The sequence below is a fragment of the Capra hircus genome, chromosome 4 (assembly GCF_001704415.2).
Source record: "Capra hircus breed San Clemente chromosome 4, ASM170441v1, whole genome shotgun sequence".
Classification (NCBI taxonomy): domain Eukaryota; kingdom Metazoa; phylum Chordata; class Mammalia; order Artiodactyla; family Bovidae; genus Capra; species Capra hircus.
Window position 1 is genome coordinate 45,459,678 of NC_030811.1, and position 17,054 is coordinate 45,476,731.

The window sequence follows — 17,054 nt, forward strand, 5'->3', positions numbered from 1 at the left end:
CACATGCCACAGAGGCCACGGTGCAAGCCCAGGCCTCCTCTCCATGCACGTCCGGAAATCAAACATCTCTTAAGAAACTCAAGCAGCTGGATAATCTATTGATTAAAATAAATCTTTCTTATGAGCTTTGCAGGCTGCAGGGTTGGTTTTAAGTGGAGACCCCCTGTTCTGCAGAGGAAAGCCTTTGAGTGTGATGTAGTCCACATTCCTTCCCTGGGCCACCTGGGAGCCAGGACTTCCGGGGTTCTGTGCACTAACAGGAGGGGAGGTCAGCCGTGTGGCTACCTGAGGCCCTCAGCCTCCTAGCCACATTGTGTGTGCCCAGCCAGGCCCTGCCACTCTTCACTGGCTTTGTGTAAGTGTTTTGAACTGGAACATGTAGTTTTTTTTATACAGAAATGACGGATTTGACTTTTCAACATTGGGGCTCTTGTGTGTATCAGCTTGATTGAATGAAAGGTTTTATTTTTAAAAGTTTGTGGACTTCCCTGGTTGCCCAGTGGTTAATAGTCCACCTGCTAACACAGGGGACATGGGTTCAATCCCTGGTCCAGGAAGATTCCACATGCCATACGGCCACAAAGCCCGCACACCACAGCTACAGAGCCTGCGCTCTAGAGCTTGTATTCTACAACAAGAGAAGCCGCTCCAATGAAAAGCCTGCACACCACTAGAGAGTAGTTCCCGCTTGCCACAAGTATAGAAAGCCTGCACGCAACAATGAGGACTCAGAATAGCCAATAAATAAATAAATATTTTTTACAAGTTTGCAAACCATGCACCTGAGTTTCAAGCATATGATTTGTAGGCGAGAAAACTGGGCCACAGGATGGGGCAAGTTGCTAGCTGTGGCTCTGATTTCCTTCTCCAGGCCAGCTGTGCCCCACTCTTCCTCCATCAGACTCTTCCCACTCAGTCCCACCCCTTCCCCAGGGCCCACGTGGAGGACAGGTCACCTGTCACCTTGGCAGTGGTTATACTGTTTGAAATCTCAGAGCCAAATTTCTGAGTGTCCAACTCTGAGGGCTGTTCTGACAACCCCAAGGACTTTCAGCAAAAGGGGAACATATTTCGTGTCCCCTTAGTTGCAACCCAAAATGTTCAAAGAAAGGAAAAAGTGAAAGTGATTATAATAAAAAGACTCTCCCTGGAATGGGTCTTGATTTCCACTTTTACCCTCAAAGTGAAGGTAAGTGAAGAAGTGAAGATGTCTTCTGCAATCTCATATTAGTTTAACAAATAGTTTATTGAGCACTAATTTCAGTGCTGCCTCTACGTTGCCTAACTCTAGGCCCCATGGCCCCACTGAGGAACCCAGTGACCCACAGTGACCCTAGCTTCTGGCACCTGCTCTCCTGAATTAAGCTACTTCTTCCTTTGATAACCACTTGACCCCAAAGGAAGGAGGCCATTTCCCACTTTGGACACTCTATGGGACGGTGATGAAACTGCTGCTAAGATTCTACCCAAGGAGGTTGTCATCTACATAACCTGAGATTTATGTGCAAAGATGTTCCTAGCAGCATGGTTTATATTAAGAATATATAAAACAACAGGTAAGTGCTAACTGAGGACACATCTTGGGCAGGGAGCCATCTGTGCTTTAAAAGCATTAACTGGTCTTATTCTCTCAACAGCCCCATGAAGTAGGTGCTATTCCTGTCTTTGTTTCAAAAGAGGGAAAATGAAATACAGAGAGAAAGGGTTTGAACTTAGCTGGCCCTGGCTTTAAGCCAGCCTGACTCTCCAGGGAGTACCAGTAGGTACAATGTGACTCAAATTAGATACATCTAGTTAAAAAATGACTTCAAAGAATTTTCTTAGCAGAAGATTTTGCTCAAACTATTTAAAGTTATTTGGAAAAGACAAGCTTACATACATGAAAATATTCTTAGAAGAAATCTTGGAAGAAAATGTTGAGTGATAACCAGGATTATCTCTGATTGGTAGGATCACTGACAATTGTTAACCTCAAGTTACACTTTTTTTTTCAGTTTTCCTATATTCCACTATGAACTTGTATTACTTTCATGATGTTAAGAAAGTGAAAGTGAAAGTCACTCAGTCGTGTCTGACTGTTTGCAACCCCATGGACTATACAGTCCATGGAATTCTCCAGGCCAGAATACTGGAGCGGGTAGCCTTTGCCTTCTTCAGGGGATCTTCCCAACCCAGGGATCGAACTAAGGTCTACCGCACTACAGATGGGTTCTTTACCAGCTGAGTCACAATGGAAGCTCCATAATGTGAAGAACACGACAATATTTTTCCTATATTTTTAAATGATATATCCTCGTAGGACTGGGCCTTGTTAGCTTCTGAGACCTCAGTGTACAGATTAGAGAAGGGTTTCTCTATATTTGCGATCCCTGTGCAACTTCCTCCAGTTCCTGCTTGATTAAATGTGAAGACTGTTTTTAAGCAAAGCAGATTTCACTTCTCCAAACAAAAGTGACAAGAAACAGCTTTTTCACCCTGGTCGCCTCTTGCCACATAGTTGGGATGCCAGAATTCCTCCAAATGGCGTGGAAAGTCCCAGTGACCAATCTAGATGTCAGCCTCTAAGTAAATCGTTTTACTTGCCAACATTCCTTTCTGCAGTGAACCTTCCAACTTGTTCATGCTGTTCAGGCTCTAACTTCTGCACAGTGTCAGGCCCTGTAAGATCTTGCAGTCGGCTGAGGGTTTCCATCTGTGTCATTAGGAGCTCAGGGTCCAGACGCTCTAGCATGGTCACTATGAGTTTGAGAAGTGCTACTTGTCACAGCAGTAAACTGCTAAAGATGAGAGTGCTTTACTAAGAAAGTAATGAGACAGAAGAATCAAGGTCATTTCTGCAGGAATGTCACCCTCTTTCCCATTCAGGTTGATATATGTGTGTGGGTAGCGGCCGCAGTTAAGGTCAACTTGCACACAGTCCTTTGTGTACCTATGCAACGTGGCCATCATCCTTTTTGCATGTTGTGGGGATTGGAAAATTTGAGAGTTCAGCTAGTAGTTCAAATACTGAAGAGCTCTCTTCAGTGTTCTATGTAATATGGCATTGGCGCCAAAGAGTGGGTAGACCAGATGACCGCATGGTGTGGCACCTTTGCTGGTCAGGTTTGCTGAATCAAAGGCACTGGCAATGCACTGAGGAGACCAGGGGGTCTAGAAGAGGGTTACAGCTTTCAAAGTGACCAACATGAAAACAGTTCTGGGGTGGGATGTGGCAGGAAAACGCAGAAGCCAGCAGGAGACACACAGAGGAGCTCAGGAGCAACCTAGAGGGCTTTGTTTTCCGCTAGACTTTCATCTTCTTGTTGAATATGGGCAAGCCTGAGCCTCTGGCAGTGTCCATGTGGGTGAGAGCAATCTACTCCAGTATTCTCGCCCAGAGGATTCCATGGACAGATGGAGCCTGGCGGGCTACAGTCCGTGGGGTCTCAAAGGGTCAGATACGACTGAAGCGACTTAGCACACACACAGCGTCCATAGGTGATCACGTCTCTGAGTGAGCTGGGGACAGATGTGCTAGGATTTCCTCCTGGTTCCTATTGCTGCCATGTGCTTGTCAACTGTTTACAATTATAAATTAAATATTTTAAGAAAAAGATGACTGGGACAGTGTTATGGGCTGAGTTATGTCCCCCGCAAATCTGTATGTTGGATTCCCAACACACAGGACCTCCGAATGTGGCTATATTTGGAGACAGGGGTCTTCAAAGAGGTGACTAAGGTGAAATGAGATTGTAGGATGGGCCCTAATCCAATCTGACTGGGGTCCTTGCAAGAAGAGGAGATCAGGACCCAGACACACACAGGAGGGATGACGTTGTGAGGACCCAGGGAGAAGACGACCGTCGATACGTCAAAAAGAGAAGCCGTGGGAGAAACCAGATTTGATCTTGGACTTTTGCCCTCCCTCCACACTCCAGAAGTATGAGGGAATACACGTCTTGTTTAAGTTGCCTGGTCTGCGACACTTAGCTGTACAAACATGAAGCATAAAATAAGCATTTCCTTGTAATTCTCTCTGTGTGTACTCCGTGCCAGACGGTACAGGTTCACAAGAGCTGATTGTTAAGCTTTCAGGAATTTTGCCAGTTGTTAAAATTTCAAGTTGATAAACGGACATGTCATTAAAAACTGTTATAATTAAATGAATCATTAAAAATAGAAGTGATAAATTCTCAAAACCTATCACTTTCAAATTATTTTACTATGTATCACTATTATGGATGCTCTGGGGTGATTCCCATCTGTTTTGTCTGTGTGGTGGAAGCACGTAGCCTAAGCTCAGGCACTTTTACTCCCGTCTCTGTGCTTAGCATTGTGCTGAGCTCTGTGCTCCCTTCAGGAGGAGCTTTTCCATGAACTTCCTCCCACCACCAAGTGCTAAACTACCTGAAGGAAGGAAGAGCTGTTCACCTTGCCTCCCTGCAGCCTAGCACACAACGTGTGTCCTCAACTTTTGTGAGCAGAAGAGAAATCTCCTGCCATCTGGGAGCTGGTCAGCAGCAGTCAGTACAAGTCTTTGCAAAGCTGGATACGCTGTACACAGGTTGGTGCTCTGATGCTGAAGTCCCCAGTGTTACCTTTGGGGGTAGTGTGTCCTTCGTGTGTGCAGCATCTCAGCAAGGTCTGCAGGGGGCTCAGTGAAGCAAATAATAAGAATTAGACTAAGTGTCTGTAAAGACTCACACATGCCTGAACACCGATCACTGATAATGGACCAACATGCTGGTGCCTTCCTGCTGCCCATGTGCCCCTCCCCTGGAGCACTCTCATTCCAGTCTACTTTGATACTTAACCTGCAGTTTCCCTTTCAGTCACCTCTGACTATCCTTGTTCCACCGGAGCTGATGTGGAGCCTGGCCCTAGAGGCTCCCACTGACCTACACGGAGCAGCAGGTTTACCTGTTAATTTCACAACCAGAATCATGGGCAAGAGAGACAGCAGAGGGCGTGGAGATTTCTACAGGACCCCGGGAGCACCTGCGGTCCCTCCATCACTTTGTCCCCAGCCTATCCTGGGATGGCCCCTTCTGGTCACAGAGTTTCCCTGGCCTTAACCCCTCACCCAACAATGGCCAGGGTCTAGGGGGAAGGAGATATGTCCCATGCTTGGTCACATATGAGAAGGGAGGAAAGATTCCTAGAGGCCTCCGAGCAGACTGAACTATTTCACTCTCCAGAGTCCTGCACATGCCCCTCCTGAAGCTGTTGCTGCCAGGCCAGCAAACCCAGGACTGACTTCATCAGACCCACAACTGGGACCTTGGGGACACTGGAGCCACAAGGCCTGGGTGTTGGGGTCAGATGGGCACTGCAGAGAGAGCCCTGGCCTCAGTCCTGGACAGCTTAGCCCAGGTAGGGAAGCAGGACTTGAAGGGGAGCCCCAGAGAAGGATAAATTTATTCCTACTGGCTGCACAAGTTATGGGAAGTCAAAAGGATGCAGAGCTGAACAGAGAAATTATTGGGGTGTGAGGGCACGATAGAAAGGTGCTTGCCTCAAAGACTGTTCATCTTAATCATCAAACTGAGCTCATCGCTGTCTTCCTTTGTCCCTTCCCTTTTCTTTCCCTCTGTCTCTCTTTCTTTCTCTTTCTTCTTTTTAAAAAAATCTTTCAGTCCAAACTCTGTATGGAGTGCCAAATATTGACACAGAAGGAATGTTATGCTAACTCTTTTCAGTGCTGGGAATTCATTAGATTCAGACCCTTTTAGATTTTTCTCTCCAACTCTAAGCATTTTTTTTAAGTCTTGGTTTTTTAACAAATGAGGTCAGGAAGTGCCTGAGAACAGATCCACGCAGATTAATATTCAGCACTCCGTTCTATAGAGACAGGAAGTGAATGGTTGTGTAAGAATACGAAGCTGCCATGAATATATTCTTGGCTGTTTGAAAAGATCCAGTACCACTTCAACTTCAAAAACAGCTCTGCTCAGTGTGATCACAGTCGGGCGTGGGGAATTCTCCAAAATCAAAAGCAGCTGTTTCATCTTATTTAACCATTAGGCTGAGTTACACAGACTCATGGCAGGAATCATAAAGCCTTGAGAGTCCCCTGCTTAGAGCAGCCTGATTTTCCAGTGTAGAGTGAAGCAAGTTCCTTGATGGCAACTGTTTACATTTGTGTGCTGAGCACCTATGAGTCCTCTGGGGGCAGAACAAAGCAGTTACTCTGAGCTTTCTAAGAACACATGACTTCGGATCCTCAGAGGTGCAGTATGTCCCTCCAAGTAGTCCTGGCCGAGCTGAGCAGGGCACGCGTGACAGTCCTGCAGGAATGCTTCTCGCTCCCATGGAGGTTCAGAGCCAAGATCTTTTTTTCTTTTTAATATCTATTTATTTGCTTATTTGGCTGCATTAGGTCTTAGTTGCATCTTAGGGGATCTTTTGTTGCACCAGACTCTCAGGTTGTGGCATGCAGGCTCCAGAGCACGTGGGAAGACTTATTTTTAAAATTGCATTTGTTATATTGTTGTAAAAGTAGAGCATGTGTGCAATAGAAAAAATCAAGTGTTACGTGCAGGAAGCTCAGCCTAGTGCTCTGTGATGGCCTAGAGGGGTGGGAAGTGGGTGGGAGGGAGGCTCAGAGGGAGGCTCAGAGGGAGAGGATGTATGTATACTTATGGCTGACTCATGGTGGTGTATGGCAGAAACCAACAGAACATTGTAAAGCAATTGTCCTCCAATTAAAAATCTAAAAAAAACCCTCAAATGTTACAGAAAGGCTATAATGTGAGATTAGAAGCCCCCTCTCTTGCACCCAAATCTCCAGTTCATACATTTCCTAGGTGTATCAGGCACATTGTCCCAGACTCTCTGAGCATGGGCAAGTGTGAATGTGTGTGCTTGGCATGTTTACTACATTTGTATAAATTATATGCACATGTGGATGTGCTTGCACACATATCCGTTGGCATTCATAAATAAATATGTGTATTTATAACTACAGTGTGGCAGTGGCAAGCTGACAGGAGGTTCTCGCAGGTAAGAGACCTTGGCTTTGCTTCTGATTCCCTTGTCTCCCTCAGCATTTTGGCTCTCTGGAGCCAGGTCTGTCTTAGGGAGGCAGTGCTTGTGCATTTTAATAGGCCCGGGTCCCAATCTAATATAACCGACTCTTCCTTCTTGTAACTAGGTCTGTGACTCGTGACTTTCAACTTAGGGCCTCGGTCTTCTCACCTGTGAAATAGGGGCACAATTTGCCAACTCACAGGATGAAATGAGGTGATCATGTAGCAAGGCCGGCGCATGTGTGCGCATGATCTGTACTGCGGTACCACTAACTGACATAGTGAACCTCTTATCCCCTCCCACTCGGCACTGGCGCATCCATCCCACAGTGACAACAACCCCCGGGTGGTCTCTGGGTCTCTGTTTCTTGGACCTGTTACCTCTGTACTGAAGTGGCTTTTCCAAAGCACATGCTTCAGCACAACCTGGCTCTCTGTTTGAATTCTTCCCAGAACCCTCCCCCAGCCAGCCTGCACCATCCATGCTCCTAGACACCTGGGCATCACTTAGTGTGTCTGCGGGGTCCCAGGGTCCTCCACACCCTGGAGTGGTGTGTATTTGTTTTGTGTGTCCATAGTCTTATGTGCAACTGATGCACAGCTCGTGTATTTTGATGAATCAATTACAAAGAAATCTTTGTTATTTTTTATCTCAGTTGTTTTTAAACTGAACCTTCAGCCATATCCTTCCCATCATCTCTGCCATTTACAGAGCACATGGACCAGGAGGTTGCATCTTGAGCAAACATTAGTCAGCACAAGACAAGCTGGATAACGAGACTAAAGCTTATGCTGTGCTTAGTTGCTCAGTTGTGTCTGATTCTTTGTGACCCCATGGACTGCATCCCGCCAGGCTCCTCTGTCCACTGGGATTCTCCAGGCAAGAATACTGGAGTGGGTTGTCATGCCCTCCTCCAGGAGGATCTTCCCAACCCAGGGATCAAACCTAGGTCTCCCACATTGCAGGTGGATTCTTTACCAACTGAGCCACCAGGGAAGCCCAAGAATACTGGAGTGGGTAGCCTATCCCTTCTCCAGGGGATCTTCCTGACCCAGGAATTGAACTGGGGTCTCCTGCATCACAGGCAGATTCTTTACCAGCTGAGCTACCAGTGAACCCTCAAAGCATATGGTACATAGGAGAAGTAATGGATGGGTCCCACAGCCCTGGACAGCAGCATCAACCGGTACTTAGAAATGATGGAATGCTTCTCTGAAGTGACAAGAGGAAGCACAGTGACCCCAAAGCTAGGTCTAGGACTTGGCCAGCCTCTGCCTTTGCCAGATGACATGCCCACCTCAGGAACAACAGGAAGCCAGAAATTACCTGCCTCAGTGCCAAAGGGACATACAACACCCCTCTACACTGCCTCCAGATGCCCTCCCCCAAATCTCACACTTAACAAGTGGTTGGACAGCTGGATGCAATTCCTCAACTTGTTCCCTATGTGTGGAATCCACTACTGCCCTCAGGATACGAACACGAGAAAACAATCACCAGCTGAGGGACTGCTTGCTAGATTCTTAGCAGGTTAATTGACACATCCCCACAGGGTCAGCCATGTAGCAGGAGGCTGAGCTGGCTTTCTTATCCTGAAATTGCTCTTTCCTGTGGTTAGATGATGCTACTTGTGCAGAAATTGGTCTTGGCAATGTTGCCAGTGCTTGAGATGGTTGTGACTGTCCTTCCTGCCTCCCTTTCACAGGCCCTGGTGGTGGAGCCCAGAGTCTCCGCTGTAGGGTTCTGTCTTTGTCTCTCTTGCTCCATGTGTACTTCCGGTCTCCTGGATGACTAGTAGGCATGGTTTTCCAGATGACAGGAGGACCAGGAAGCCCCCTTTAGGAGCCTGAAGTCTGATTGTTCTCTTTGGGCTAAGTGTGCCATCAGCTCATCCTGGTGAATCAGACATGCAAGCCCAGAATATGTGTGGGTTTAGGTGTTTAGGGTTTAGGTATTGTCTTAGTCAGCTCAGGCCCTGTTACAAGATGCCACATCCTGGCAGCTTAAACAACAGATATTGATTTCTCACACTTCTGGAGGTGGGAAGTCAGAGATCAGGGTGCCAGTCCCATCAGGTCGGGTGAGAGCTCTCTTCTTGGCTTGAAGACTGTCATCTTCTTGCTGTGTCCACAGATGGCAGAGAGAGAGCTCTGCTGTTTCTTCCTCTTCCTATAAGGACACTCATCCCATCATGAGAGCCCCACCCTCATGATCTCATCTAACCCTGATCACCTACCCACCTCCAAATATCATCACATTTGGGTGACAGCTGCAACACAGGGATATTTAGGAGGGAAGCCAGATGCTCAACACCAAAATCAGATTGATTATATTCTTTGCAGCCAAAGATGGAGAAGCTCTATACAGTCAACAGAAACAAGACCAGGAGCTGACTGTGGCTCAGATCAGGAACTCCTTATTGCCAAATTCAGACTTAAATGGAAGAAAGTAGGGAAAACCACTAGACCATTCAGGTATGACCTAAATCAAATCCCTTATGATTATACAGTGGAAGTGAGAAATAGATTTAAGGGACTAGATCTGATAGATAGAGTGCCTGATGAACTATGGACAGAGGTTCGTGACATTGTACAGGAGACAGGGATCAAGACCATCCCCATGGAAAAGAAATGCAAAAAAGCAAAATGGCTGTCTGAGGAGGCCTTACAGATAGTTGTGAAAAGAAGAGAAGCGAAAAGCAAAGGAGAAAAGGAAAGATACAAGCATCTGAATGCAGAGTTCCAAAGAATAGCAAGAAGAGATAAGAAAGCTTTTCTCAGCGATCAATGCAAAGAAATAGAGGAAAACAACAGAATGGGAAAGACTAGAGATCTCTTCAAGGAAATTAGACACACCAAGGGAACATTTCATGCAAAAATGGGCTCGATAAAGGACAGAAATGGTCTGGACCTAACAGAAGCAGAAGATATTAAGAAGAGGTGGCAAGAATACATGGAAGAACTGTACAAAAAAGATCTTCATGACCAAGATAATCATGATGGTGTGATCACTCACCTAGAGCCAGACATCCTCGAATGTGAAGTCAAGTGGGTCTTAGAAAGCATCACTACGAACAAAGCTAGTGGAGGTGATAGAATTCCAGTTGGGCTATTTCAAATCCTGAAAGATGATGCTGTGAAAATGCTGCACTCAATATGCCAGCAAATTTGGAAAACTCATCAGTGGCCACAGGACTAGAAGAGGTCAGTTTTCATTCCAATCCCAAAGAAAGGCAATGCCAATGAATGCGCAAACTACCACACAATCGCACTCATCTCACACGCTAGTAAAGTAATGCTCAAAATTCTCCAAGCCAAGCTTCAGCAATACGTGAACCGTGAACTTCCAGATGTTCATGCTGGTTTTAGAAAAGGCAGAGAAACCAGAGATCAAATTGCCAACATCCACTGGATCATCAAAAAAGAAAGAGAGTTCCAGAAAAACATCTATTTCTGCTTTATTGACTATGGAAAATTCTGAAAGATATGGAAATACCAGACCACTTGACCTGCCTCTTGAGAAACCTGTATGCAGGTCAGGAAGCAACAGTTAGAACTGGACATGGAACAACAGACTGGTTCCAAATAGGAAAAGGAGTACGTCAAGGCTGTATATTGTCACCCTGCTTATTTAACTTATATGCAGAGTACATCATGAGAAACGCTGGGCTGGAAGAAGCATAAGCTAGAATCAAGATTGCAGGGAGAAATATCAATAACCTCAGATATGCAGATGACACCACCCTTGTGGCAGAAAGTGAAGAGGAACGAAAAAGCCTCTTGATGAAAGTGAAAGTGGAGAGTGAAAAAATTGGCTTAAAGCTTAACATTCAGAAAACGAAGATCATGGCATCTGGTCCCATCATTTCATGGGAAATAGATGGGGAAACAGTGGAAACAGTGTCAGACTTTATTGTCTTAGGCTCCAAAATCACTGCAGATGGTGATTGCAGCCATGAAATTAAAAGACGCTTAATCCTTGGAAGAAAAGTTATGACCAACCTAGATAGCATATTGAAAAGCAGAGACATTACTTTGTCAACAAAGGTCCATCTAGTCAAGGCTATGGTTTTTCCTGTGGTCATGTATGGATGTGAGAGTTGGACTGTGAAGAAAGCTTAGCACTGAAGAATTGATGCTTTTGAACTGTGGTGTTGGAAAGACTCTTGAGAGTCCCTTAGGCTGCAAAGAGATCCAACCAGTCCATTCTGAAGATCAGCCCTGGGATTTCTTTGGAGAAAATGATGCTAAGCTGAAACTCCAGTACTTTGGCCACCTGATGCGAAGAGTTGACTCATTGGAAAAGACTCTGATGCTGGGAGGGATTGGGGGCAGGAGCAAAAGGGGACAACAGAGGATGAGATGGCTGGATGGCATCACTGACTCAATGGATGTGAGTCTGAGTGAACTCTGGGAGTTGGTGATGGACAGGGAGGCCTGGCGTGCTGCGATTCATGGGGTCGCAAAGAGTCAGACACGACTGAGCGACTGAACGGAACTGAACTGAAACGTTCATTCCACAACAGATATCCTATTTCCCAAGAACTGATCATCTAAGAAGAGTTCATGAGCAGGTAAAATGACTTTCCATCTGAGACCCTCTCTGACCCCTTGACAGCCTTTGGGGACTGTCCATGCTGGAGTCGTGGACCTCAGGTCCTCTCCATGCAGCTGTTTCCTGTTAATGAGCCTTTGGTCCCCACATACTCCTGGGTGGCAGTGCTCTTACAATCCTCTTATTTGTGTGTGCCTTGAGGTGAGAATGGTCCAGAGGGAGGTGGAGAGGGATGACCAGTTGGCCAGTGGCAGGATCAGGAGTGAGGCCAGAGCTCTGCTTAATCCCCGCAAGGAACCTGCTCTATTTTGGCAGCCAACTTGTGTGTACTTCTGAACTTGAACTTCAAGCGCACTGGGCATGGCCCATCCACAGCCCCCAGGTGGCCCCTGAGGAAGGTGCTGTCTCTGAGCTTCTGAAACCCAGGCTTGGGTTCTCCACTCACCTGATGGATACAGGGGACAACAAGCCTTAGGCCTCTCATGTCTGTGAAAAGTGGATGGAGGGGAAGGGTGAGGTTCAGGAGAGTACTGGTGGAGGTGTTTTGGGCTCAGTGAAACTCAAGAACACCACCATTCGAGAACCCAGTGGGAAACATTGGCAGCCCTTTGACCAGGAAGCTGAAAACCTCTGTGGAAGGTGAAAGGTGGTTTTCAGGAACCTGGCTGGATTATATCTGAGGAGATTTGGACTGTGGCTTGGGGAGACTCTGAGTAGAGTGTGGAGGCTCAGGGCCAAGATGGCAGGGCATAGAAAGAGAAGGAGAGGGCAGGGGCAGTCAGGACTGGCCCCACACTCTCCGGAGTCCCCTCTGTCCTCGCAGCAGCCACTCGAGGAGACAGCATTGGAGCTGTTTGCTCAGGCTGCAAGTGGCAGAAATGGGATTTGGGCTGCAGTCACCAGCTGAAGAGGGAGCTGATGGGTGCCCTGGCTGCATCCAGTCCTGCACGCGATTTGCTTGTCCCATGCGCGTGGTGTCGCACTGCTTTTAGTTGATTTTGTTGACAACCTTTAAAAGTCAGGTGGCTTTACATGAAAACCAGGGTTCTTCACTTCTTTGCAACGGAAAAGTTCCTGCTGGATGGAGCCCACATTGAGAACTTGAAGAGGAGACCAGGTCCTCAAGGTCAGACTGTCTCTGGAGACCTAAGCTGTGAGACCCAGGCCAGGTCACACAGCCATTGATTCATCCCCTTGTGGGCTTTGCCCAGCACCAAAGTTTCCCTAGGATTTCCTCTGTGCCAGGTCCTAATGCTTTGACCATCACTCTGTCCATTTGGGACTGGAGGCTCAGATCTCAGCCTGGTGGCAGCGAGCCCCATGTGGCCAGAGTCCCCTGGGTTCTGTGTCAAAGGCCTGCATCTAAGAGGGAATCTCGCTTTTAAGAAAGACATTCATTGAAAACGACTCTTGAGAGTCCCTTGGACTGCAAGGAGAATCAAACCAGTCAATCCTAAAGGAAATCAACCTTGAATATTCGTTGGAAGGACTGATGGTGAAGCTCCAATACTTTGGCCACCTGATGCAAAGAGTCAACTCATTGGAAAAGACCCTGATACTGGGAAAGATTGAAGGCAGGAAGAGAGGGGAGTGACAAAGGATGAGATGGTTGGAGGGCATCACTGGCTTGATGGACATGAATTTGAGCAAATTCAGCTAGATACTGAAGGACAAGGAAGTCTGATGTTCTACAGTTCAGGGGGTCGCAGAGTCAGACACAACTGAGCCACTGAGAAACAATGTCCAAAAAAAGCAACACTGAATCATTTTGAAGCAAAAAGCAGCCCTCTGCTACCATCCCTCTCAGCTCTTTAAAATCAGGACATTTTTATTTAATTACTATTTTTTTCAGGACAGTGTCAGGCAGGAGTGTTTTCTCAAGTTGCTGGCAGCCAGCAGCCTGAAACGCAGCCCTCCTGTCACTCTGGCATTGGCCGCAGCGGTCACTCAGAGGAAGAGGAAACTTGTGTCTGAATCCTGATGCCTCCAGGCCTGGCTCTGTTTATGGGAGAAGACTAGGGGCCCAGGCAGTCTGGGCAGACTCAGAAAATCCCATATAAAAATGAACTCTTTCAGGTTCCAGAGTTTCGAGACTAGAGCCAAGGTGAGAGGTGGGAATGCCATTGAAATGTCGACGCTACAGGTTCTGCGCCGGCGTCTGGGCAGGCGGTGACAGGCTCTGTTCCGTGCTGGCTCCCACATGGCCAGCTCAGCCACCTTCTTCCCTCACCTTCGTCCCATTTGCTACAGTTCTCACATTCCAGATGACCTTTGGAAATTTCTCATGGAGGAAACTAATAACAAACAAATTTCAGAGACCCAGGTCCAGTGCAGAAGCATAAATGACCAAATCTATTTAATTTCATATCCTTATATACAGAATACTATATTCAGTCATTTTTCCTCCATGTTTTTGTAAGGAGAAATTGCCAACACAGAGAAAACTTGAAAAAATAGTAAAATCTGCACCACATACCCCTTGTTTAAAGTCCTTAATGGGTTTCCCTGGTGGCTCACTGTTAAGAATACACCTGTAACACAGGAGATGTGGGTTCAATCCCTGGTAGGCTACAGTTCACGGGGTCACAAACAGTCGGACGCGACTTGGGAACTAACAACCACAAGAATCCTTAAAAGCATGTTTTGCCACATTTCTCTTCGTATTTCTCTCTTTTTGAAACTAATAACGTTTATCTCTAATTTTGATTAAAAGAGTACAGAACTTAAAAGTTTACAGACTTAAATCAGGTAATAAAGTAATCTGATATATTTTCAAATCCTGTGTTCAATCCAGAAAATTCTGTAAGTGAATATTTCTTTTTCTCTCTCTCATTTTCTTTTTTCTAAACCACTTGAAACTTTAAACGACACAGCTCATAACTTAAATATTTCAACAAACGTCTCCTGAGGATAGAGGCATTCTTTTAAGTCGCCAAAATGACATTATCATACATAAAAAATCCACAATAATTCCCTAATATTATCTACTATTCTGCCATACTCCCATTTCCCCAATAGCTCTGAAACGTCTATTACAGCTTGTTTTTTTCCCCCTAAAACAGCATCTAATCAACAATCATGCATTGATGTTTTGTCTTTCTGGGCTCTAAATCTGGCATAACCACCCCCCCCACCACCACCACTTTTGTCATTTTCCCTAAAGACTCCAAGGCAGTCATTGAAAACATTTCACTTACCCCAGGAAGAGGTCCAGGTGCACCAACTGCACTTCCAAAACCCCGGCTGTTTCTGCTCTCCATTCTCACCTCCATGGCCGGCCTCAGGGTCCCTGCCTCCATCTGAGACTAGGCCCACCTCCACCCTCTGGGCCTACTCCATCCATACTGCTGCTGCTGCTGCTAAGTCGCTTCAGTCGTGTCCAACTCTGTGCCACCCCAGAGATGGCAGCCTACAAGGCTCTTCTGTCCCTGGGATTCTCCAGGCACAAACACTGGAGTGGGTTGCCATTTCCTTCTCCAATGCATGAGAGTGAAAAGTGAAAGTGAAGTTGCTCAGTCGTGTCCGACTTCACGATCCCATGGACTGCAGCCCACCAAGCTCCTCCATCCATGGGATTTTCCAAGCAAGAATACTGGAGTAGGGTGCCATTGCCTTCTCCCCAGCGCTATTTCCTGTAAACCATGCTCTTCTATCCTTTTCCTCTCGAAGCTTCCTCTGCCTGTTCTCATCCCGTCATCAACTGTTCTGTTTCTCTCCAGCCTCCTGTGGAGGCAGGGCCCAGGTGTCCGGGTTTTTGCAGAGTGGAAGTGAACTCTCTTGGATGCATCTCCTTGGGCTTATGCACAGGAGTGTGGCTCAAACACAGGATTGGGACTTCCAGCATGATGCAGGCAGCTCCTGCTGGGGGTTGCACTGTGGCCCCCTCCCGAAGTGAGCAGGTGACCCTTTCTCCATTTTGTGGCCAGTTTTCGGGACCATCATGCCTTTTAATATTGGTCAAATTGTTGTTTTTGTTGTTCTGTAGCTCAGGCATGTCCAACTCTTTGTGACCCCGTGGACTGTAGCACACCAGGCTTCCCTGTCCTTTATTATCTCACTGAGTTTGCTCAAACTCTTATCCATTGAATCTATGATGTCATCCAACCATCTCATCCTCCTACTTTCAATCTTTCCCAACATCAGGGTGTTTTCTAATGAGTCAGCTCTTGGCATCAGGTAGCCAAAGTATTGGAACTTCAACTTAGCATCAGCCCTTCCAATGAATATCCAGGGTTTATTTCCTTTGCTGCTGCTGCTGCTGCTGCTAAATCGTTTCAAAGTTGTGTCCAACTCTATGTGACCCCATAGATGGCAGCCCACTAGGCTCCCCCGTCTCTGGGATTCTCCAGGCAAAAACACTGGAGTGGGTTGCCATTTCCTTCTCCAATGCATGAAAGTGAAAAGTGAAAGTGAAGTCACTCAGTCATGTCTGACTCTTAGCAACCCCATGGACTGCAGCCCACCAGGCTCCTCCGTCCATGGGATTTTCCAGACAAGAGTACTGGAGTGGGGTGCCATTGCCTTCTCCGTTATTTCCTTTAGGACTAGCCAAATGGATAGGTGTGAAATGGTGTCCCATTGTCATTTCTGTTCACATTTCCTGATTTTCAGGGAAGCCAGGCAGCTTATATTTTCAAGGTTACTCAGTCCCTCTGTTCTGAGAATCTAACCTCCTATTCCTTTTTGCAGTTGTTGGGGTGTTTGTCTTCTTCAAAATACCAAGTGTATTTTATCTTTTTCTCCTGGTTCATCATCCAAGCGCCTGCAGTATGGCTGCAGCTCAGTACACATTTTCTCGGCAAATGTGTTAGCGTTGGCAATCCAGAGAGTGCATGGTAGCAGAGGTCTGTGGGTGTGTGATGGTGGAGGCCCAGGAATGTGTGATGACAAAGGTTCAGGACTCAGGTCTAGGAGGTGCAAACCTGTTCTCTTAGTAGAGGCTGTGATTTGAATTGACTTAATGTACTTTTAACTTATGGGAGGGATTCTGTCACAGTTTATAAGTCACTATGGGTGAGAGGTCACGTGGTAGAGGTCATAGAGTGGGTGGTCAGAGGGAGAGGTCATTCTCACTGGTGTCAGGAAACACCTGTTGAGGGACTGCCCATACCTGAGTGGGCAGGTATGGAAAGAAGGCTCTCTTTGTCTCTCTGTCTCTCTCTGTGGCCACTTTATGCAGATGAAACAGAAGAAGCAAAGGCTGTGGGAAATTCCCATGGAAAACAAGAAATACTTCCATTTGGCTGGACCCTAGAGACAGGTCTGGGAGAGAAGCAGGAACGGCAGTGGATGTAACAGCTGAGGTGGGCCTCAGAGAGCCTGGGTGTGTGGACAGATGGAAGCTCAGCCACCAGAGCCAGGGCCTTGGTGCAATTTGCAGTTTGTCCCAGCAGAGGACTAGGCACCCCAGCTGGAGGTGATGGATCCCTCCATTCTGGTCTTTGCCCCATGGAGGAATCCCATATCTGGAAAAAGCCAACTGTTTTTATATT